The following is a 24,740-nucleotide window of genomic DNA, read 5'->3' on the forward strand; positions in this document are numbered from 1 at the left end:
TAAAATATGTGTAATTATATAAAAAGTCTTCTTTTTGCAGTTGTTTGAAATGAAAATTTTCACTTAAAACAATATTCCAGGAATAAAATAGTAAAAGGCTCTCTGATACCTACAAATTAAGAGAAATTTAAAATTATAATAAATAGTAGCCAACGAGTCAGTATAACCTACCATAAAGTTTCCATCACTTAGTTTTGTAATTTGTTTTAAGATAAACAGGTACTTAAGGCTGAAGAGTTTCACAGATGAGCACACTCTCAATTCTTCCTTTAAACGTCATTCACCAGATTGTCTGGAAATCTGGAAGCCTTACACGTCTGCCAGGTCTCCCATGTAGGTATTACTCTCTCGAAACATTATGTGATTCTTGTCCACTCTCTGGGGCTCCAAACGACTTTTAGAAAAGCTACTAATTCATCACCATAAAGTTAGATAATAGCCAAAGTGAACGGAATGAATTTTACAACGCCATTTACCGGCTGTTTTTAGTATTCTAAAGACAAATCAGGGAACCACTTTCCACAGGCAATTCACAAAGACTGCCTTAAAAGACCTCACATCAACATTTCCACCCAAATATCCTACTGATACCCTAAACCCAAAGGCCATTTATCTTGAATGACAGTCGTTCAAAAATTGGTTATCAACCCCCCACCCCAAACACAAGTTTAGGTCTATCTAGTTCCCAGTAACCAGGACGGTGACCCTCACGAGTTAACGCGAGGGTGTGGCCCTGCTCATCTGCCGGGCCCCTCACCTCCTAATAGTCTACTCGCTCGTATCAGCTTCGCTGTATCAGTGCGGTCTAGCGGGGGGGGCGGGGGGTGGTTCGGGGCTGTGGGCCCCTCCACTCCCGCCTTCCCGCCCAGGTCTTCCTCGTCCTTCGCTACGCAGGCAGCGGCCCGCACCTGACCCGACCTTTCGGTCTGGGCCTCGCCTCTCCCTCCTCCTCTGCAGTTCCTCGCCTGCATCGGGCCCGGCCTCGGAGAAAAGCCTCGATTGACTCACGCGCCCTGCTAGTTACGCGTGTGAGAAAGATTAACCGCCTACATTCTCGAGGCCAGGCCTTCATAACTTCCCTCGCTCCGCCCAGTTCCCCGACTGGAGCACCCACACTGGCACCACGGAGACCGGCAGGAGCGCGAGGACCCCTCTCCGCCCGCGCGCCGCGCCGCCCCGCCCTTCCATCGGCCTGAGGAACCGGGGGCCAGTCAGAGCGTGCCTCGCCTCCGCGCCCCGGGCTCCGTCGCGCCCCGTCCACCTTTCCGGGCGGCATTAGCACACAATAGTCGGCTCGCGGCATTTAAGCTCGCCGTGTTCCTGCAAGTCGTCACCCATAGAAACAGCCTTCCCCGGGGCGGCCTCGAAGCTCTTGCGGAGTGACGGGAAGAGGCTGGTGGAGGGGAGGGGGAGACAAGGAAGACTTTAATTTTAAAGAAAAACTTTCGCCCTCCCGACCTCCCCCGCACTCATTTCAGTATAGAAACATCCCTTGACTGAGCTAATGATGTTGTGTTAAAGGAAAGAGATGGTTTTTCTTTTAAACGTAACAGTTTATTCCTTGTGAGGTAATGTAGGGCCCGTGCGTACCCATAATCCCCGAGGTCTCGCGTGGCGTGTTTCCGGTGGCTGTGCTCCCGCGGCAGCTGCAGGGCGAGGCTCGGCCGGCCGGCATCCGCTTCTCTCAGCCCGCGCTCCGGCGGGATACTCACCCGTTGCCCGTTTCTCTCCGCAAATTAACAGTTTCCTTGTATTTTGTGATTGTAAGAAGAATACTGCTTTTTAAAAAAATGCCTACTCCCTGCAACTGTCCAGTAGTAAGTACATAAACCTGTATGAAAGAAACTTAAACTCACCCAAGATTTCGTCACCCAGAAATAACCGTATTAACATAGTGCTGTATAAACTTGGAGGCTTTTCCATATATACACGTAAAGCTTTTTTTAAAATAGGAAAATGTGAGCATGTTATATTCTCCAAACAATGTCTCATATCTTTCCAGATAAATTAAAGTAGGTTACATAATCATTTTTAATGGCTACGTGGATGTAATGGCATTTAGTGGCTATATGGTTATAATATGTACAACCAATCCCTAAATTGTTGGACTTTTAGGGTATTTACAGTTTTTTACTTGTGCAAGCAAAAGTAGATGAGTGTTCTTATACATAAACCTGTACATATCCCTGATAATTTCCTTACTATAAATTCATACAAATATAATTACTGGATCAAAGGGAATGCACATTTGTAAGATTCTAGATGTTGTTACCAGACTCTTCCCTTGAAAAGTATTGAATATTTTTCCACCAACATAGTAGCTAGTGAATGACAGCTGGGTCTTCCTCTCTTTGCCGGTCGAGTATTGTTAATCTTTGTGATCTTTGTCACCTTTAAAAAAAAATCTTTTATCATCTTTATCGTCTTGTTTTAATTTGCATTTTGTTGACTAAGTGTAAAACTGAACATCTGTATATTTATTGGGTCTGTTTCTGTGAATTGCCAGTTCATGATTTCTGCCTATTTGAAATAGTTACATTTTTTAAATTACAGGAGCTTTTTGTAAATTAGGAATATTAACCTTTGTCTGAAACATAATCACAAGTATTTTTCAATTTTTAAATTTATCTTTACATATAGCCTGTGGTGTTTATTTGCGAAGGAAGTTTTTCTTTCCTTTGTTTTCTTTATATGACTTCCACCCAATAAAACTTTTATTGGAAGAATAAAAGGGACGTCTAGCAAAAAGAACATAGATGCCAGATGGACTAATACAATTAGCAAAGGATACAGTTCATCTCTAGGTTATTTGTATATTATCAGTTTCAATTAAAATGCAAAAAATATATATATACTTTATAGATCTCAAGAAAACAATACTAAAATTCACTTAAGAAAAAGTACATGGTTATAACTTTTAAAGAAAGTTATTTTAAAAGGGGAGAGAGAAGCAGAGTAGAGAATGGACTATCCTGACATGATGCGTGGGCTAGATAGACAATAGGAGTACAAGAAAAGTACATGATACGGTTATATAAAATGTATACCATAAAATTATATATGTTCAGTTTTGTATTATGTAAAAACTGTTTATATAGAATTAATCTGAATCAGAACCCATAAATAGGTGCAAATGAGTAAGAAGTTTAAAGTGATGGGGTTCTTGTGAAGTTTTTCATTTTTAGGTAGGTCTTTTCCTTTATTTACATTTCCAGCTTTAATATCATGCTTACCAGTGTGTATTTTCTTCTAACATTTTTAGGTATCTTCTTAAAAATATTTCAATAGTTAATCCTTCTGAAATTTGTTTAGGAGGAGGAAAGGAAGAATCTAGCTCAATTTTTTTTTTTCCCTAAACGACTTGATGGTTGCCCTATACCATTTATTGAATGCTCAGCCATCCCTGTAGATTTGAAATTCTACCTTTATACAGTACTAAATTTCCATATGTACTTTATTTTCTGTTCCATTGATTTATTTGTTAACTGGACAATAATATTATTGTTTTAATGTACTTTTAAATTATTTTAAGATTTCTGGTAGGGTAAATCCCTGCTTAATGGTCTTCTTTTTTGGAGTATTTCTTGAAGAAGTGTCTTTTTGTAGAGAATGGACTTGAGGACACGGGGAGGGGGAAGGGTAAGCTGGGACGAAGTGAGAGAGTGGCATGGACATGTATACACTAACAAATGTAAAATAGATAGCTAGTGGGAAGCAGCCGCATAGCACATGGAGAACAGCTTGGTGCTTTGTGACCACCTAGAGGGGTGGGATAGGGAGGGTGGGAGGGTGCTGAAAGAGGGAGGAGATATGGGGATATATGTATATGTATAGCTGATTCACTTTGTTATGCAGCAGAAACTAACACACCATTGTAAAGCAAGATGTTAAAAATAAAGACACTGGGGTTTGTGTTAGTCATTATCCCTCATAAGCATAGAAAAAAGGGAATAATCAGAATCATTGATATAGGAAAAGTGGTGTTACTGGTGTTTTACCAAGAAAAAAAAAGTGTCTTTCAAAAATATATTTGATATATATAAAATAATTTTGTCATATATGGACATAATGTGAAACAAACCACCAATATAATGTCTAGAACATAACCAATAACTTGCATCAATCTATGTGCTCTTCCCATTCTACCTATACCATTCTCTCCATAGATATTTCTTCCGTAGTAACTTTAAAATTATTTTATCAAATTAAGAGTTGTGATTTTGATTTGAATTGCATTAATTTTATAGATTAATTTAGGGGAAATGGGCATCTTTATAAAAGTAATAAAATATGTGGTTTTTACTGAGTGCTTTATTTGTGTTAATTCATTTAATCCATGCAACAACCCTATTATCATCACCCTCATTTTACAGATGAGGAAACTGAAGCGTAAAAAGATTGAATAACTTGTTGAAGGTCAAGCAACTAATAAGTTGGCAAAGTCAAACTCAGGCAGTTTGGTCCCAGAGCCTGTGCTCTTAACCTCTGTATTGTATTGCCTCTCCACAATGTGGAATCTGCTCATCTATAACGGACATGTCATTCAATTTGCCTGCACCACTCACTCATGTTCCAGTCTGCATCCTTATCCCATGTTAGTAAGCAGATAGCCACTTAACCCTCTCCCTTCCCCTGCCATAGATGCTTGGACCAGGAGTAGGTCGATAACTGATTCAAACTGGTCCAATCAGATTCTCTCAAGAAATTTGCAATCAGTCTTACCTGGGGCTCTTGACCTAGAAAGTGATGACACAAGGGTAAGGCAGGGAGAGATGTTTGACCCACGTGCAGGTAGTACAGAGAAAGCAGGCCTGCAGAGAGCAGCAGATGCACAGAGAGCAGCAGAATTAGGAAGCTCTGTGGTCCCCAAAGAGGGTAGTGGGGACGTTCTGGGGCTTTCCAGGTCCTTGTTTGCCCTACTAAGGTCTTACTGCCCTTTCTGCTTCTGGGGACCTGCACAAGTTACCTCTCTTCAAATAAACTTCTCTTTCAGTTTAAAGTCACCCGATTCCTCTTCCTTTTGAAACCAAATATGCAGTCTAGAAATATGTGGCCCTCTATTTACCCAAGTTTTCTTTTAATGTTTCCCAGTGGCATTTTCTTCATAGATCCTGTACATTTCTTGTTCAGTTCATTCCTAAATATATCTTAGGTGTTTTTTGCTCTTTACAGTGATAATATCTGTTACTTTTGTCCGCTTTACATTTTAATCTACAAAAATTCTACTTTCATCAGTTGAGTCTGCCAAATGTCAGTGGCTTGTAAGTGTGACATTAGCCTTTCAGATGTGTTTCAAAATGATACGTTTCCACTAGACATTTTTTTTTTTAGTTCTATACTTTCAGTTGTTCTGGTGATGATTCATGTGAGGATGATGATGATTCATCTGATGGGCGTGAGCCACAGGATCCCAAAGAAGTATAGAATTTCCTTAATTTAAAAAGAAAGTATCATATATGAATAGAAACATTGAGTTTCCAACAATATTTAGCTAATGTTATAACAGATAAAATGAAGAAAGCTTTTTTTTTTTGGCCGCACCGTGAAGCTTGTGGGATTTTAGTTCCCTGACCAGGGATTGAACCTAGGCCCACAGCAGTGAGAGCACAGAGTCCTAACTACTGGACCGCCAGGGAATTCCCAAAAGCTATTTTCATTAAGACCAATTTTTCAGATACAAAATGAGAAAACAATAGGGGGCATTATTTAGATAAATATTTCAAATACAGTAGACAAAAATACAGGGATTAGAGAAATTGATATCTCACTCAATACAGGCACATAATCCTTCATCCAATCCCTTTGGGCCAAATGTGTTTCAGAATTCAGAATTGTTGGGATTTTAGACAGGAATATGCATATACCTTATTTTCTATAACACCTCAGTGGGGTCTGGAGTAGCATCTTAGAATCAAACATATTAATATTCATGCCACAAAAATGCATTAGTATTAACACTAATTTGGATAAAGCTATATAACATAATAACTACATATCTGTTTGGGTCAGATTTTGCTGCTAAATAAGTTTGCCTTAAACTTGGTAAAAACTTTTAGGTATCTAGAGCTTTTTTGGAATTTGGAATTTTAGATAATGGTTTATAGACCTGTGCAAGCAAGTATGTTCTGATTTCAACATCTGGCCAGGTTCAGTTAAAGCATTCTTTGACGTCCTGGCTATGTTAGATAGTCTTGTGGTTTGTGGTGTTTAGTCTGAAGGCAAGAGAGTTCACTTTTAGAAGAACAAAATACAGACTTTGAAGTAATTATTGAAAAAGTAGTGGGTAAAGTATCTTAACTTGAATTCTTGACCTTTGTCGTCAGTCATTATTTCAGTGTGAGGTGTTCTGGTTGAAAAGAATTGTAATAAATAATAACACTTCCTAGAAAATCTGAACATTAAAAATTGCCTTATTTTTCCTTAAGCCTATTGATGAAGGGATCCTTGGTGTGTTTTCATCTTTTATTTTTAGCCCATAGAAGCACTTCCTTCTAAATAACATATGACTGTAAAGATATTGTTTCAGTTGAGTCTTTTAAGGTATCAAAATTAAGGAACCTCTTCAGTCATTGTATATATTGAGTGCCTACTCTGTCAGACTGTGCTAAGTGCTGAGGATATAGTCTGGTGGGAGAGAGGCACATATAAATAGGACATTATAATATCCTGTGATAAGTGATGGGATAGAGTAAGTACAGTGTGCCGTGGAACACCATGTTCTGGGGTGAGGGAAGGACTGAAGGTTAAATAAGAAATTAGGCAAGTGAAATGGGGAGGGAAATACAAAAATGTTCTAACACAATGATTTTCCAAGTATGGTTCATGTAACAGCAGCATCAGCATCACCTGGGGATTTGTCAGAAATGCAGATTCTCAGGACTTATCCCAGACCTACTGAATTTAAAACTTTGAGAGTGGAGCCTAGCAATTTGTTTGGTTTTTTTAAGGGTTATTTTATTTTGTTTTGTTTTGGGCTGCGCCAAGCAGCCTGTGGGATCTTAGTTCCTTAACCAGGGATAGAACCCATGCCCCCCCTGCAGTGGGGGCCTTAACCACTGGACCACCAGGGAAGTCCCTAGCAATCTTTTAATAAGCCTGATCAGCCGGGTGATTCTGATGCACACTAAAGTTTGAGAACCACAGTTCTAAACAGCAAAAGTGGGAAAAAAAAACAACACATCAGAGCACATAGGCAATCTGCTATAAATGGCAAGGTGTTTAGTGTAACTGAATGGTGTTATTCACTATTTAGTGTAGCTGGATGGGAGTGGTGTGGCAGGGTGGAGGAGCCATGGAAATGAAAGACGAGGTTGGAAAGGTAAGCATGCTTCATTTAGGATCTTATAGGTCATGTTAAAGAGTTTGGACTTCATTTATTCAACAAATGTTTATGCCTACATTATAAGTACAGTATACAAAATAGATTCCCTGATCTAGGGGAACTTATCCTAATAAGCAAATAAATATGTATGTATATATGTCAGGTGATAAAAAATGCCATTACAAGACAACTTGGATGCATCTCCAGGGAATTATGCTAAGTGGAAAAGGCCAATCCCAAAAGGTTAATACTGTATGATTACATTTATATAACATTCTTGAAATAACAAAACTATAGAAATGGAGAACAGATTAGCGGTTGTCAGGGGTTAAGGAGGGAGTAGAGGCTAGAGGGTTGTTGGAATCCCTGAGGTGATAGAACTGTGGAAATGTTCTGTATCTTGGCTGTATCAGTGTCAGTATCCTAGTTGCACTATTGCACTGTAGTTTTGTAAAATGTGACCATTAGGGGAAACTGAGTAAAGTGTACACAGGATCTCTCTGTATTATGTCTTGCAAGTGCATATGAATCTACAATTATTTCAAAATAAAAAGGTGTTAAGAATAATAAATCAGGATAGGGTATCAAGAGAGATGAGGGGACTTATTTTATACAGGATAGTTAAGAAAGGCCTAGGTTACAAAGGAAGGTAAAGCGTTAGGAATACTTGTAGAATGTTAGAAGTACAAAGGCCCTGAGATAGTGTGCTTGGTATCTGTGAGGAACAGCAAGGACACTATTCTGGATACTGTGGATTGAGCAAGAGGGAGAGCAGTAGGAAATGAGATCAGAGAGTTGGTGGAGGTGTTGGTGGTAGAAACATCATAGGGGGCTTATAGGTCACAAAGACTTCATTTTGAGTAAAATGGGAAGCCATAGGAAAGTTTTAAGCAGAAAAAGTAACAATCTAACTTACATTTTAAATGCATTGCTTCACAAGATAAAAAACTGACCAAGTGAAGGGGACATGAGATGATAGAGGTTTGGACTAAGGTGGCAGAGCAGAAGGTAATGAGAAGTAGTGTGACTGGTAGTGTGAATAAGTTTACAGCTGACTAGATGTTCTAATGGACTGGATGTGGGGTGTGAGAGAAGGAGAGAAGTCAAGAATGATTCCAGGGTTTGGGCCTGAGCAAGTGGAAGAATGGTGCTACTACTTTTATGAAATGGAGAAGATGAAAGAAGAGCAATAGGGCAGAAGATTAGCAGTTTAGTTTGGGGCTTGTTGAGATGCCTGTAGACATCCAAATGGAGACGTCAAATAGCCTGTTGGATATGTATACCTGTCTGCAGTTTGTGTAGGAGTTGGGCTAGGTGTATGAATTTGTGAGGCAATAACATGTAAATAACATTTAAAGTCACGGACTGGATGAGAACTCCAATGAGTGAGTGTATGTAGATAAGGAAGAGGTCTATACAAGGAGTCCTAGACACTCCAATTTTTAGAGGTTAGGAAGATAAAGAAGAACTCAACAAAGAATGCAGAATGCAGAGAAATAATGGCCATTGAGGTAGGAGGAGAACCAAGGAGAGAGGCGTCTTGGAGATCTAGTGAAAAAACTTTCAGGAAGAAGAAACCAACCAGTAAGTCAAATGCTACTGATAGGTGGAATGAGATAAGAGCTGAGATTTGTCCTTGAAATTTAACTGCATGGAGGTCATTGGTGATTCTGATAAGTGCAGTTTTGATGACACAGTGGGAGGAAGACCTGATTGAAGTAGGCTCAAGAGAGAAAGGAGAGTCAGTGGAAATTAAGTATAGACAATTCTTTGGAAGAGCTTTGATCAGGGAAGAGGAAGTGCAAAGAGAAGAGTCAGTAGCTCTTTCCTAAGAACAATGGGGAGTCCGTGAAGAACTCTTGGTGTCTACCCTTTCAAGGACAGTTTAAAATACTTGACACGACTGCTTTGTTAATGTGTCTTCATTAGCTATTACATGCCAGAAAGAGTGATTATGTTAGCTAACATTTAAATTTTGTGTCTGTGAAACAATGTCATTGAAAGTGAATAAATAACTATTTAAAGAATATTTGATATCAGATTTTGGTAGTCTGTTTTAAGTAATAAGAGATTTGTTCTATGCCTTTGTGTGTATATATATGTGTGTGTGTGTGCATGTATATATACAGCTGACCTTTGAACAACTTAGGATTGAATTGTGAGGGCCATTTATACACATATTTTTTCAATAAATATATTGGAAAAAGTTTTTGAGATTTGTGACAATCTGAAAGTAACTCACAGACTGAGTAGCCTAGAAATACAAAAAAATTTAAAAAAGAAGAAGTTAGTTATGTCATGAATGCATAAAATGTATGCAGATACTAGTCTATTTTCTCATTTACTACCATAAAATATACACAGATCTATTATAAAAAGTTAAAATTTATCAAAACACACAGACCACACATGGCACCATTCCCAGTCGAGAAAAAGGTAAACAAACATAAAGATGCAGTATTAAATCATAACTGCATAAAATTAACTGTAGCACATAGTGTACTACTGTAATAATTTCATAGCCACCTCCTGTTACTATAATGATGAACTCAAATGTTGCGTGGTATGAGTACAGTGCTGTGTGACGCTAATCGTCTCCATGTGAGCACTTGTCTCCGTAGTAAATTGCATATTGCAGTAAAAAGTGATCTCTCATGGTTTTCAAGTATTTTTCATCGTGTTTAGTGCAATGCCATAAACTTTGAATAACACCAGGGACCCATATGAAGTGCTCCTAGTGATCCTGGAAATTCTCCCAAGAAGCAAAGTCATGACATTACAAGAAAAAACTGAATTGCTTGATATGTAGCATAGATTGAGGTCTGCAACTGTGATTACCCACCATTTCAAGATAAATAAATCCAGAGTAAAGACCGTTGTTAAAAAAGAAAAGGAAAATTATGAAAACTTGTAGCTGGTGCAATTTGTACTTTTGGCGAAATACCTTTTTATCTCATATTGAAAATGCAGCTTTTATGTGGGTGCAGGATTGCTATAAGAAAGGCATACCTATAGACTCTTATATGATTCGAGAGAAAAACGAAGCCATATGACAACTTAAAGCAAAAGGAAGGTAAAGGATCTAAAGCTGGAAAAGTTAATGCCAGCAAAGGATGGTCTGATAATTTTAAAAAGAAGTTTGGCTTTAAAATGTCAAGATAACAGGAGAAGAAGCTTCTGCTCACCAAGAGACAGCAGAAAAGTTCCCAGATGCCATTAAGAGAATCATTGAGGAGAAAGGATATCTGTCTGAACAGGTTTTTAATGCAGACAAAAGTGCCCTATTCTGGAAGGGAAAATGCCACAAAGGACATTTATTAGTAAGGAAGAGAAGCAAGCATTTAAGGCAGGGATAGGCTAACTCTACTGTTTTGTGCAAATACAGTCAGGTTTATGATCAGGACTGCCCTTATCTATAAGGCTGCTAATTCCTGAGCTTTGAAGGGAAAAGATAAACACCAGTTGCCAGTCTTTTGGTTTTACAACTAGAAGGCCTAGACAACCAGAACCATTTTTCTGGATTGGTTCCGTCAATGCTTTGTCCCTAAAGTCAGGAAGTACCTTGCCAGTAAGTGATTGCCTTTTAAATTTCTTTTGATATTGGACAATGTCTTTGGCCACTTTGAATCCCATGAGTTCAACACCAAATGTGTCGAAGTGGCCACTTGCCCCCAAACACAACGTCTCTAATTCAACCTCTAGATCAGGGGTCATAAGGACCTTTAAACCTCATTGCCATGGTACTTTATGGAAAGGATTGTCAATGCTATGGAAGAGAACCCCAAGAGAAAGAACATCATTAAAGTCTGGAAGGATTACACCATTGAATATACCATCACTGTTATAGAAAAAGCCTTGAAAGCCATCAAGCCTGAAATGATGAATTCGTGCTGGAGAAAACCGTGTCCAGATGTTGTGCATGACTTCACAGAATTTACAACAGAGCCAATCAAGGAGATCATGAAAGAGATTATGGATACACAGCAAAAAAAAGGTGGGGATGGTGGGTGAAGATTTTCAAGATACAGATCTTGGAGAAATCTAAGAGCTAACAGACACCACACCAGAGGAATTAACAGAAGATGACTTGGTGGAGAAGAGTGCTTCTGAACCAGGGCCAGGAAATGAGGAAGAAGACGTAGAAGAAGCAGTGGCAGAAACATTGACATTAGACAATCTGGCAGAAGGGTTCTGATTATTCAAGACTACTTTTGACTTCTTTTATAACCTAGGCCCTTCTGTGATATGGGCACTGAAACTAAAGCAAATGGTGTTTGCTACCATATAAAAGCAATTTTAGAGAAATGATAAAGCAAAAAAGTCATTCAGAAATTACAATGTATTTCCTTCAAATTACACCAAGCATGCCTGCCTCTCTTGCCTCTCCTTCCATCTCCTCCACTTCGGCCACACAAGACAGCAAGACCAACCCCTCCTCTTCCTCCTCAGTGTGGAGACGTGAGGATTAAATGAAATAATGTACATGAGGGGTTTATTACAGAGCAATAGCAAAAAGTACATCTGATTTGATTTTTGTGTGTGTGTGTGTGGTATGCGGGCCTCTCACTGTTTTGGCCTCTCCTGTTGCGGGGCACAGGCTCCGGATGTGCAGGCTCAGCGGCCATGGCTCACGGGCCCAGCCGCTCCGCGGCATGTGGGATCTTCCCAGACCGGGGCACGAACCCGTGTTCCCTGCATCAGCAGGCGGACTCTCAACCACTGCACCACCAGGGAAGCCCTCATTTGATTTTTTTAAAGCAAAGCTATTAATTCTTTCGCAACTAACTAGTTCACATCTAGTGCTTTCATATATTTACATATATATATTTCCTAAAGCTCTTTAATGTAGATTTACATGAAAATATTCCTTGGTTCCAGAAAGAAATATAGAAGTGAACTCAGTTTTGGTAATTGTTTCCCAATTTAGAACATTATGTGGGCTGGAATTCTGCTTTTAATGGACTAGTCTCTTAAAATATAGAGAGGTGAAACCTAGAGATGGGGGAGGGGACAATCCTATAAGACAGAAGATTTGGACATTTCTGCTGTGTGGTCTGAATAGTATATAACCAGTTTTCAGAGAAAATAGTTATATGTAACATTTACCAAGAATTTACTGTCAAACTACCAGGCTCTGTGCAGAGAGGTAACCTGTCCAAAGCTCTGTAGTTTGTAAGTGGGAGAGGTAGGATTTAAACCCAGGCAGTCTGCCTCGGGAGCCCAGGAACTTCACCACCACCCTTGCAGATAAAGAGAAAGAAATTGAGACAACAAATTGCAAGAATACCGCTTAAATTTGCCTAAGCAGAAAGCAAAAATGGAAGTTATTATAAAGACACAACAAACCTGGTTACCTCCCATAATCCAAGGGCAAGGTCTCTGGAAGGACTGTGAACTGGTGATTCATCAGGAAGCAGGCAAGATGTCTCATTACCAAATGACAGACTTTATACGGAGTCTGCAGTATATGTTTGGGGCTTCTACAAATAAAATATTTTATCTTCAATTATGTTCTTTTCCATAAATGTACAATAGCACACAATATGGATGAATAACATACAAAATCACAAACTTTCTTTAAGTATAAGAGAAGCAGCACCAGCCTTGGAGTCTGAAGATTTGGTTTTTGTTCACACATAAAATTGATGGAAACTTTTGGGAGTGATGGGTATGCTTGATATGTTTAATATCTTGGTGGCGGTGTTGGTTTCACAGATGTATACATATGTCAAAACTTAACATGCAGTTTATTGTAAATCATTTATACCTCAATAAAGCTGTTTAATCTTTTTTTTAATTGAAGTATAGTTGATTTACAATGTTGTGTTAGTTTCTGGTGTACAGCGAAGTGATTCAGTTAATACATATATGTACATATTCTTTTTCCTTTTCTTTTCCATTACGGTTTATTACAGGATATTGAATATAGTTCCCTGTGCTATACAGTAGGGCCTTGATATTTATCTATTTTATATATAGTAGTTTGTATCTGCTAATTCCAAACTCCTAATTTATCCCTCCCCCACTGCCTTTCCCCTTTGCTAACCATAAGTTTATTTTCTATGTCTGTGAGTCTGTTTCTGTTTTGTAAAGAAGTTCATTTGTGTCATATTTTAGATTCCACATATAAGTGATATCATATGGTATCTGTCTTTCTCTTTCTGACTTACTTCACTCAGTATGATAATCTCTAGGTCCACCTATGTTGCTGTAAATGGCATTATTTCATTCTTTTTCATGGCTGAACAGTATTCCATTGTGTATATATACCACATCTTCTTTATCCATTCATCTGTCAGTGGGCATTTAGATTGCTTCCATGTCTTGGCTATTGTAAATAGTGCTGCTATGAACATTGAGGTGTATGTACCTTTTTGAATTAGAGTTTTCTCCAGATGTATGCCCAGGAGTAGGATTGCTGGATCATATGGCATCGATTTTTAGGTTTTTTTTAAGGAACTTTCATACTGTTTTCCATAGTAGCTGCACCAATTTACATTCCCAACAACAGTGTAGGAGGGTTCCCTTTTCTCCACACCTTCTCCAGCATTTGCTATTTGTAGACTTTTTTTTTTTTTTTTTTTTTTTTTTGCGGTACACGGGCCTCTCACTGCTGTGGCCTCTCCCGTTGTGGAGCACAGGCTCCGGAAACGCAGGCTCAGCGGCCATGGCTCATGGGCCCAGCCGCTCCACGGCATGTGGGATCTTCCCAGACCAGGGCACGAACCCGTGTCCCCTGCATTGGCAGGCAGACTCTCAACCAGTGCACCACCAGGGAAGCCCATATTTGTAGACCTTTTTAATGGTGGCCATTCTGACCAGTGTGAGATGGTATCTCATTGTAGTTTTGATTGGCATTTTTCTAATAATTAGCAACGTTGAGTAACTTTTCATGTGCCTGTTGGTCATCTGTATGTCTTTTTTTTTTGTATGTCTTCTTTGAAGAAAAGTCTATTTAGGTCTTCTGCCCATTTTTAAATTTTTTTGTTGTTGTTGTTATTGAGTTGTATGAGCTGTTTGTGTATTTTGGAAATTAAGCCCTTGTCAGTCGCATCTTCTGCAAATATTTTCTCCCATTCTGTAGGTTGTCTTTTTGTTTGTTTGTTTCCTTTGCTGTGTAAAAGCTTATAAGTTTGATTTGGTCCTATTTGCTTATTTTTGCTTTTATTTCTATTGCCTTGGGGGATGACCTAACAAAACATTGGTGCGATTTATGTTAGGAATGTATTGCCTATGTATGTTCTCTTCTAGGAATTTTATGGTGTCATGTCTTATGTTTAAGTCTTTAAGTCATTTTGAGTTTATTTTTGTGTCTGGTGTGAGGGTGTGAGGGCAGCCACATGTAAATCAACTTTATTGATTTACATGTGGCTACCCAGCTTTCTCAACACCACTTGCTGAAGAGACTGTCTTTTCTCCGTTGTATAGTCTTGACTCCTTTGTCAAAGATTAATTGACCACAGGTATGTGGTTTATTTCTGGGCTCTCTGTTCTATTCCATTGATCCATATTTCTGTTTTTGTGCCAATACCACTCTATTTTGATTACTGTAGCTTTGTAGTATTGTTTCAAGTCTGGGAGGGTTATGCCTCCTGCTTTGCTCTTTTACCTCAAGATTGCTTTGGCAATTCTGTGTCTTTTAAGGCTCCATATAAATTTTTGAGTTATTTGTTCTAATTCTGTGAAAAATGTCATGGATAATTTGATAGGGATCACATTAAATCTGTAGATTGCTTTGGGTAGTATGGCCATTTTAACAATATTAATTTTTCCAATCCAAAAGCATGGGATATCTTTCCATTTCTTTGAATCATCTTCAATTTCCTTTATCAATGTTTTATAGTTCTTTCATCTCCTTGGTCAAGTTTGTTCCTAAGTTTGTTTGGTTTTTTTTATGTGATTTTAAAAGGGATTTTTTTTCTTTCCCTTTCTGATATTTCATTGTTGGTGTAAAGAAATGCAGCAGATTTCTGTATGTTAATTTGAATCCTGCTACCTTGCTGAATTTGTTTATCAGTTCTAGTAGTTTTTGTGTGGAGTCTTTAGGGTTTTCTATACATAGTATCATGTCATCTGCATATAATGACAGTTTTACCTCTTCTCTTCCAATTTGGATACTTTTATTTCTTCTTGTCTGATTGCTATGGCTAGGACTTCCAATACTATGTTGAATAAAAGTGGTGACAGTGGGCATCCTTGCCTTGTTCCATATTTTAGCAGAAGGCTTTTAGCTTTTCACCGTTGAGTATTATGTTGTCATATATAGCTTAAAAAGCTGTTTAAAATGTTTATGGAGTGACCAGAGTGTCATCTGTTAAGAACTAAAGCTAAAAGAAGATGCAAATTATGTTTAGTGCAGACTCAACATAGAAAATGAGGAGTAAATCTCTAACAAAGTGCCCAGCTCATAATAAATGCCCATCACAATAGTTTTTGAATGTATAAATGAATGAATAAATTTGAATGTATTGCCATATGTCCCATATAGGTCATTTAAAATGACTTGTATATCAACCAGTAATTTTTTTTCATCTCACCTGATTCTATCTCATTTAAACTTAAAAGTCCTGGCCAGGGCTTCCCTGGTGGCGCAGTGGTTGAGAATCCGCCTGCCGATGCAGGAGACACGGGTTCGTGCCCTGGTCCGGGAAGATCCCACGTGCCACGGAGCGGCTGAGCCCGTGAGCCATGGCCGCTAGGCCTGCGCGTCCGGAGCCTGTGCTCCGCAACGGGAGAGGCCACAACAGTGAGAGGCCCGCATACCGCAAAAAAAAAAAAAAAAAAAAAAAAAAAGTCCTGGCCAAGGATCCAGCAAGTGAAATAATTTCCTTTAATAAAGACTTAAGTTTATTTTCTATGTATTTCCTTAAAGAACCTCTGTCACATATATTAATAGCAGATCTTATAAGCTCTGCAAAGTGGCATTGTTATGGAACACTTAGATTAGTGGATTCTCTTTTATTTAAATAATATTGAAAATATTTACATAACTATAAACTTTAGTATTGGAAAGAAACCCACGTTGATTGAACACATACTACTTCCCTAAATTATTATCTCCATTAATCCTCACAATATTAGTTGAAAGAGGTATTATCCTCTTTACTGCTGCAGGAACTGAGGGTCTGGGAAGTTAAGTAAATTGCTCCAGGATAAATAGTAGGTAGTAGAGTGAAGATTCAAATCCAAATCTTTGGATTCCTTGAAGAGGGTCCTGTCTCCTGTGCTTGCCAAGTCCCAGGCATTAGAAGTAAAAAGAAATACAAAGATGAGTAAGGCACAGTCCCTGCCCTCTAGAAGCTTAGAAGCCAACCGGTCAGTTAGAAATGTAAGCGGATAGTTGAAATAAGTTCTAACTTCTTTGTGTACTGGAGAGTTATCCAGTTTCCTGGAGTAGCTGCAGCTTAAGGTGGACATTACATCCCAGGTCTCTTTCTCAGTTTAACATTATTTTATTTTATAGTATTTATAAGTTTTAGTTTCTTTATGAAGATTAACTCATATAATTCTCATTTAACAATGCTATGAGGTAGTCACTATTATATCCCCATTTTACAGATAAGAAAATAAGGTACAGGTAAGTTAAGTAACTTATCCAAAGTCACACAACTAGTAAGTGGCAATGCTAGGATTCAAATCCAAGCAGTCTGGCTCAAGAGTCTGTATTTCAGCCACTAGATTATGTTGCCTCTAAACCTTTCTAGACTCAGAAAAATTAACGTTTGCATTCACCAAAGTGATCTGATTCTAGGACATTGACCCATTAGGTGCCATCTTATTGCTTCACAATGAACAATATAACTATCAAGTAGACTGGATACACTTGTTCGTTTATTATGCTCTTTCTAGGCAATTCTACCTAAGAAGGCAATTTATAATCAAAGGCTTGTTGGTGTGCTTGGAATTAGATCAAGGGGAATTACTGGCTGATCTTAAGGATCTTCTGATTCCATTTTCACTATAAGGTTATATCTGTGGCAACCATCTCCCTGGACAATACTGAAGGCATACTGCTTTTGAGACTCTTTCTAAACTTAGGATGATGACCAATCCTCCTCAAAGTTTGAAATACTGTTTAGACATTTGTGTTAGTCAGAATCCCTCTATTTTTAAGTGTAGAGAGTCCCAACTCAAATAAACTTTAGCACAAATGGGAATTTTTTGACTCATGTCCCTGGAAAGTGAAGAGGTGGATGTGGCTTCTCATAGTTTGGCTCAAATGAAATCATCCTCCAGATTTCTTTTTCTATCTGTGTCCCTCACCCTCCAGAACTCTTGGCTTTGCTTACCTCTGTGTGTTGACCTCATTCATTCCTACAGAAAGATACTTATTGGGCCATGCTGGGTCACCTATTCTGTTTTCGATCAATCAATATGGTCAAGAGAATGAGATACTCTTGTTTGGTTGGGTTTGGTTCACTTGTCCATCTGTGTGGCCTTGGGGTCTGAGTTTACTTGATAATCTCACCAGGCGAACAAGTTGGAGGGAAGGAGGATACATTCCTCAAAGGAAGTAGGGATGATGTACAGACAAAAATAATAGGATCAGTAAACCATATTGTAGCCTGAGATAAGAGAAAAAAATCATTAAAACTAATTGTATCCTTGTTTAAAATCTTGATGGGTTCATCATGGATTTTTTGCCTTAATTTTGATTTTTAAAATGTTGCATTAAATATTATTTATCTTGATTTTTCAGTTTTTTGGCATCCCTTAAATTTTGCATTAAGGGCAGATGTCTCACTCGCCAGGCTTCCTCACCCTAGACCTGGTCCTACCACGAGGAGTCAACTTACTTCACAGATTAACATGGTGTCTGACTCAAAGTAAGTGTTCAATAAATGTTTGCAAAATGAATAGATTTATGAATAAATTGAAAAGTTTAGTCACTGAGATATATGATAAAGCTACTGTCAATTTTATCATTTTTTAATATACAAAAGTACACATTTTATAAACTTATGTTAAGCAAACATAAGGAACTGAATGATAATCAGAATGCCATTTTAAAAGTTTGCAGTTAGAAATGTGAGACAGTAAACTTTTTGGAGGGAAGGGTAGAAGTGTAGAAAGGTTACTAATGTTTGTTGCGACCTTATACTGTGGATGTACTATCCACTATGTGAGGCATTTTGAATGTGTCATTACATTTAATACAAGTCTATGAGGTTGATATTTTTGTGTTGTTTAAATAAGGAAACTAAAGCTCAGGCAGACTTGCTCTATAACTGATAAGTGACAGAGAAAGGATTTTTTTAAATAAATTTATTTATTTTATTTTTATTATTTATTTTTGGCTGCATTGGGTCTTCGTTGCTGCATGCAGGCTTTCTCTAGTTGCAGCGAGCAGGGGCTACTCTTCATTGTGGTGGCTTCTCGTTGCAGTGCATGGGCTTCAGTAGTTGTAGCACGCGGGCTCAGTAGTTGTGGCACACAGGCTTAGTTGCTCCATGGCGTGTGGGATCTTCCCGTGTCCCCTGCATTGGCAGGTGGATTCTTAACCACTGCACCACCAGGGAAGCCCAGCGAAAGGATTTTAATCAAGGTCTTTCTGTCTAAAACGCCCTTATTCTGGCTGCTGTGTTTGTCGGAGGCAAGGTAAGCTAGAGGGGAAGAAAAAGACCGAGAAAAATATAGTGGTATCTGTCCACAGCGTCAAGCTCATGTCTTATACATAAGCACTCAGATATAATTACGAAACAAATGTGTAATAAATAAAATATAACTCCCAATTGGTCTAGATAAATTAGTTATCTTGGCTATCTAAGGCATTATTCCCTTCTCAATTCTACTTGTTTTTCATTTAAACACAGAAAAGAAATAACTTGCCTCTTCTCCACACTGCCCAAATCTAAAAGTAATTCACAATTATGGATAGTGGTCTGAGAACATTCATCGACACCCACCTCTCACCTAAAATCCAGAAAGAGGTGTGTGTATGTGTGTGTATAACACACAAAATACATACATGCATTCATTCTTTCATGCATTCAAAATATACAGTATTTATTGGATACCTACTATTTCCATGGGACTGTTTTACATTTCTACATGCTACACACACACACACACACACACCCCTGTGTGTGTGTGCATATCAACTTATAACAACTTGGAAATACAAGAAAGAACTTTATCAGAAACATTGAGACGTTTCTAAGAGATCTAAGACAGAATCAGATATATCTAGGAACAAAAATAAATAAAACCACAGGGACTTCCCTGGTGGTCCAGTGGCTAAGACTCTGCACTCCCAATGCCAGGGGCCCAGGTTCAATCCCTGGTCAGGGAACTAGATCTCACATGCTGTGACTAAGAGTTCACGTGCCGCAGCTAAAAGATCCTGCATGCCACAATGAAGGTCCCACGTGCCGCAACTAAGACCCAGCAGAGCCAAATAAATAAATACTAAAAAACAAACAAACAAACAAACAAACAAACAAAAACCACAGTCCAAAAACTTAAGGAGAAGATGGTTATACAGATAGGACTTTGGTATCATACCAACTCCAGACTCAATGGATAAAACAAGCAAGATGGACAATCCCTGGACATTCATAAAAGTGATTAACTGAGGGGATGTAAAAGAAGTAACTAGGCTGGTTGACCACCAACTGTCTCCCACTCCTCCACTAAACAGCAAGTGGTAGCAATGCTTATTCATTGGTTAAAGAAGAATTGTGGACACTGAAGCCAGAGAGAGAGGGCCATGCTGCCTCAGCCAGCTCCTGACCACCGAGAGCTCATGACCTTGGAAGAGAAGTCATTAAGATTCTCTTCCTAGTAGCATATCCCTTCCCTTTAGTTAAAAAAAGGCAAGCTAGTATAACATATATTGAATTTATTGAGCAGGAAACTAAGGATTAACAGATACAAAGATAAACAGATATAAGAATCATTAAAATTTTGTAAAAAACCAACCCCATATAAGAAAAGCACTGAACTCAACAAACAGAAGGACTAAACACTCAAGAAAAGCGGGTTTATAGATGATCTGTTAATAGAAGAGAGACAGTTGAAGAATAAATTAATGAGTGGAAGATAGAGGCTGAGGAATTTTCCCTTATTCATTTCAAAAGACAAAGAGGGCTTCCCTGGTGGCGCAGTGGTTGAGAGTCTGCCTGCTGGTGCAGAGGACACGGGTTCAGGCCCTGGTCTGGGAGGATCCCACATGCTGTGGAGCGACTGGGCCCGTGAGCCACAGCTACTGAGCCTGCGCGTCTGGAGCCTGTGCTCCGCAACAAGAGAGGTCGCGACAGTGAGAGGCCTGCGCACCGCGATGAAGAGTGGCCCCCGCTCACAACTAGAGAAAGCCCTCACATGGAAATGAAGACCCAACACAGCCAAATAAATAAATAAATAAATAAATTTATTAAAAAGACAAAGAAAAGTTAATAGATCTAGAAGGTTCAATATTTATGTAATAGAGGCACTAGGAAGAGAGAAAGAGAGAATGCAGAGGAAAAAATAATGATAAAAGTTTATTTCTCAGAGTTTAAGAAAGATGCAAGTCTTTAAATTGAAAATGTTAACCAAGATGAATGAAACAGAACCAACACTTAGACTCGTCATGGTGAAATTTTAGAACACTAGGGATAAAGATAAAGTCCTAAAGGCTTCCAAAGGAATAAAAACAGGTTAAGCTCAAAGCAATGAGAATCCGTGTGGCATCAGATTCCTCACTGGCAACACTGCTGAAAGACAACATAACAGTATCTTCTAAGATCTGAGGAAAAACGATACTGAGAAAAACTAGCTTTCAAGTGAGAGTACAAAATATTTTCGCATACCCAAAGATTCAGAAATTTTACCCCTCGCCCCCCAGATCTTCACTGAAATAATTATTTGGGGATGTACTCTAGCAAATGAACGATGAATCCAAGGAAAAGGAAGATGTAGGATTTAGGAACTAATGTGAGGGGGAGACTGGGTAGGCTTGAGGTACAGGGTATTCTGGATTATTACTAATGACCTTGTATCCTAGACCTCCAACACCACACCATATAGGATCCATTCCAATTCTAGATGGTACCTAAGATTTTCATCACCAATAAGCTTCTCTTCAAAAAATATAATCAGAGGGCTTCCCTGGTGGCACAGTGGTTGAGAGTCCGCCTGCCAATGTAGGGGACACGGGTTCGTGCCCCAGTCTGGGAAGATCCCACATGCGCTGCGGAGCGGCTGGGCCCGTGAGCCATGGCCGCTGGGCCTGCGCATCCGGAGCCTGTGCTCCGCAACGGGAGAGGCCACAGCAGTGAGAGGCCCATGTACCGCAAAAAAAAAAAAAAAAAAAAAAAAAAAAAAATATATATATATATATATATATATATATATATATATAAAATCAGAAATGTTGTTGGCTATAAGGGAGTCTACCAACTCAGAACTAAACTCTGGAATATGGCTTTACTCTATTGTTTCTTATAGGGTTAGAGTTAAGAAAGTCACATTTGCTATGAAAATAATTACATGATATTTTATGCATCACCATATTTTGCCAATGGCAAAAGTTAGGATTAAAAGGTTGTTCTTTCTCATAGAGGCATATAAAGATGGGAACTGGTATAGCAAAATGTTCTGTGATGTCAGACCCATCTGGGTTTGAATTATGACTCTGAGATTTGATCTTGAGAAATATATTTAGCCTCTCTGAACCGCAGTTTATTTACACATAAGGATAATCAGACCTACCTCTCAGGTTTGTATAAGGACTTAAGAAGTTAACATATGTAAAGTAGCATGGTGTGCCAAGAGTTTCAACCCTGATTGCATATTAGAATCATCCAGGGGGCTTTTAAAAACTATAGATGCTCAAGCCCCACCCCTAGAGATCTGGTTTCAATTAGTTCCAGGTTGGTATATTTTAAAAGTTTCCCAAGACCTAAATAGACATTTCTACAAAGAAGACATACAGATGGCCAAGAGGCACATGAAAAGATGCTCAACATCACTAATTATTAGAGAAATGCAGATCAAAACTACAATGAGGTATTACCTCACACTGGTCAGAATGGCCATCATCAAAAAAACTACAAACAATAAATGCTGGAGGGGTTGTGGAGAAAAGGGAACCCTCTTGCACTGTTGGTAGGAATGTAAATTGATACAACCACTATGGAGAACAGTATGGAGGCTCCTTAAAAAACTAAAAGTAGAACTACCATATGACCCAGCAATCCCACTATTGGGCATGTATCCAAAGAAAACCATAATTCAAAAAGACACATGCACCAATGTTCATTGCAGCAGTATTTACAATAGCCAGGACATGGAAGCAATCTAAATGTCCATCAACAGATAAATGGGTAAAGAAGATGTAGTTCATACATTCAATGGAATATTACTCAGCCATACAAAAGAATGAAATTGGGTCATTTGTAGAGACATGGTTGGACCTCGAGTCTGTCATACAGAGTGAAGTAAGTCAGAAAGAGAAAAACAAATATCATATTTTAATTATATATGTGGAATCTAGAAAAATGGTACAGATGAACCTATTTTCAGGGCAGGAATAGAGATGCAGACATAGAGAACAGATGTGTGGACATGGTTGCAGGGGGAAGGGGAGTAGGATGAACTGGGAGATTGGGATTGAGATATATTCATTACCATGTGTAAAATAGATAGTGGGAACCTGCTGTATAGCACAGAGAGCTCAGCTCAGTGCTCTGTGGTGACCTAGATGGGTGGGATTGGAGTGGGGGGAGGGAGGTCCAAGAGGGAGGGGATATATGTATACATACACCTGATTCACTTCGTTGTACAGCAGAAACTAACACAGCATTGTAGAGTAACCATACCCCAATTTAAAAAAATAAATTAAAAAAAAATACAGACTTCCCAGGTGATTCAAATAGTGGGTTGGCCAAAAAGTTCATTAGGATTTTTCCATAACATCTTACAGAAAAACCCGAACACACTTTTTAGCCAACCCAATATATTGACAAGGTTGAGAAAATTTGACAAGCATATATATGGCTGGCACAAAGTTAAGTGCCCAATAAATGGTAACTTCAAAAGATTGGGGGGAAAATGTAACAGAAAGCTTCTAGGTAGAAGTGGATTTTTTTTGTGTGTGTGTGTGGTATAAGTGGATTTAAGCAAATAAGGCTTAAGTTTTAGGACCCTTCACCAGCAGTCTCCTTCTAAGGCTCAGTGAGGCTCCTTAGAGTGAGGGGAAGACGTTAGCAGCCCCAGCCCAGTGCGGTAGTGCTGCCCCACCTAGGGTCATCTGCCTAGGCTATCTAATTCTCTTTCGCTTCCCTATTTCTCTTTCTTCCAATTGTAAAAGCAATTTTAGATATTAGAAGAGATCAGCCAGATTTCAGAACAAGGATAAAAATTAATTCAATGGGAAGATCTCAGTATATTCCACAAATAGGTAATTCTTGTTTTTCTGTTTTACTAGTGTTGAAATAGACACCCAGAGATTATATCACTGCCTCAAGTCACAAATCAGCAAATAGTAGCCAAAGCAGCATAGTAATAGAATCCGCAAGTCTTGTCTTACACTCCTGTGTCTAAGCACACTGGTATATCTCCTGGGCAATTATGCAGGTCTGTGCTGGGTGATCATGCATAAACTCCAGAGGATGGTGCCACTGACCTTTCAAAACTTGCCTCATTCCTTGAGTAATTGATACGTCCTCAGGCCTTACTAGCTTGTGACCTCAGAACAAGGCCACACAGCTTAATATCCAAACTGCAGCTCTGAGCCCCTGGAGTTGGGAAGTCTGTTCCTCTGCTGGATCCACACATTCCTCCCCACCTCCCACAAATCCTAGGAGCGTTTAGGAGTTGCTTTTCATCTCCATCAGTCCATCACTTGCATGGGCCTCCTCCAAGGCCCTGGGAGAAGCCCTGGCAGTGTATTCAAATGGGTGTATGATTTTATAAAATTTGTAAATATTTTAATAGCAGTCAGTTGACTTTTGTCTCTTTCTACCACTTCTGCTCCTTTGGACTCTCCTGTCTAGTGTGGTACTGGAGCAGCTGTGGGCCTTTTTGTAGGATCTGGCTAGGAGGAAGGTAAATACTATACTATATGTATATGTCCCTCAAAAATATTTTTTAAAAAGAAAGTTAAGTTAGAAATATGCTATTTTTAGCAGGTTTAATGTCAGATATTATTGACATACAATAAAGGCACTTTTTTTTTTTTTTTTTTTTTTTTTTTGCGGTACGCGGGCCTCTCACTGTCGCAGCCTCTCCCGTTGCGGAGCACAGGCTCCGGATGCGCAGGCTCAGCGGCCATGGCTCACGGGACCAGCCGCTCCGCGGCATGCGGTATCTTCCCGGACTGGGGCACCAGCCCGTGTCCCCTGCATCGGCAGGTGGACTCTCAACCACTGCGCCACCAGGGAAGTCCAAGGCACATTTTTAAAGTGTACAACTTGAGGGCTTCCCTGGTACATTTTTA

At 39.0% G+C, this 24,740-nt stretch overlaps 1 long non-coding RNA gene across 1 annotated transcript; it reads left to right on the forward strand.

Moving 5' to 3' along the window:
* The first annotated feature begins 1,703 nt into the window (after positions 1-1,703).
* Positions 1,704-20,441, forward strand: LOC136792084 (uncharacterized). Its single transcript, XR_010835246.1, has 3 exons — positions 1,704-1,817; positions 18,021-18,147; positions 20,401-20,441. It is a non-coding gene; the product is annotated as an uncharacterized lncRNA (long non-coding RNA).
* Positions 20,442-24,740: the final 4,299 nt, after the last annotated feature.

The sequence above is a fragment of the Kogia breviceps genome, chromosome 11 (genome assembly GCF_026419965.1).
Source record: "Kogia breviceps isolate mKogBre1 chromosome 11, mKogBre1 haplotype 1, whole genome shotgun sequence".
NCBI classification, from domain to species: domain Eukaryota; kingdom Metazoa; phylum Chordata; class Mammalia; order Artiodactyla; family Physeteridae; genus Kogia; species Kogia breviceps.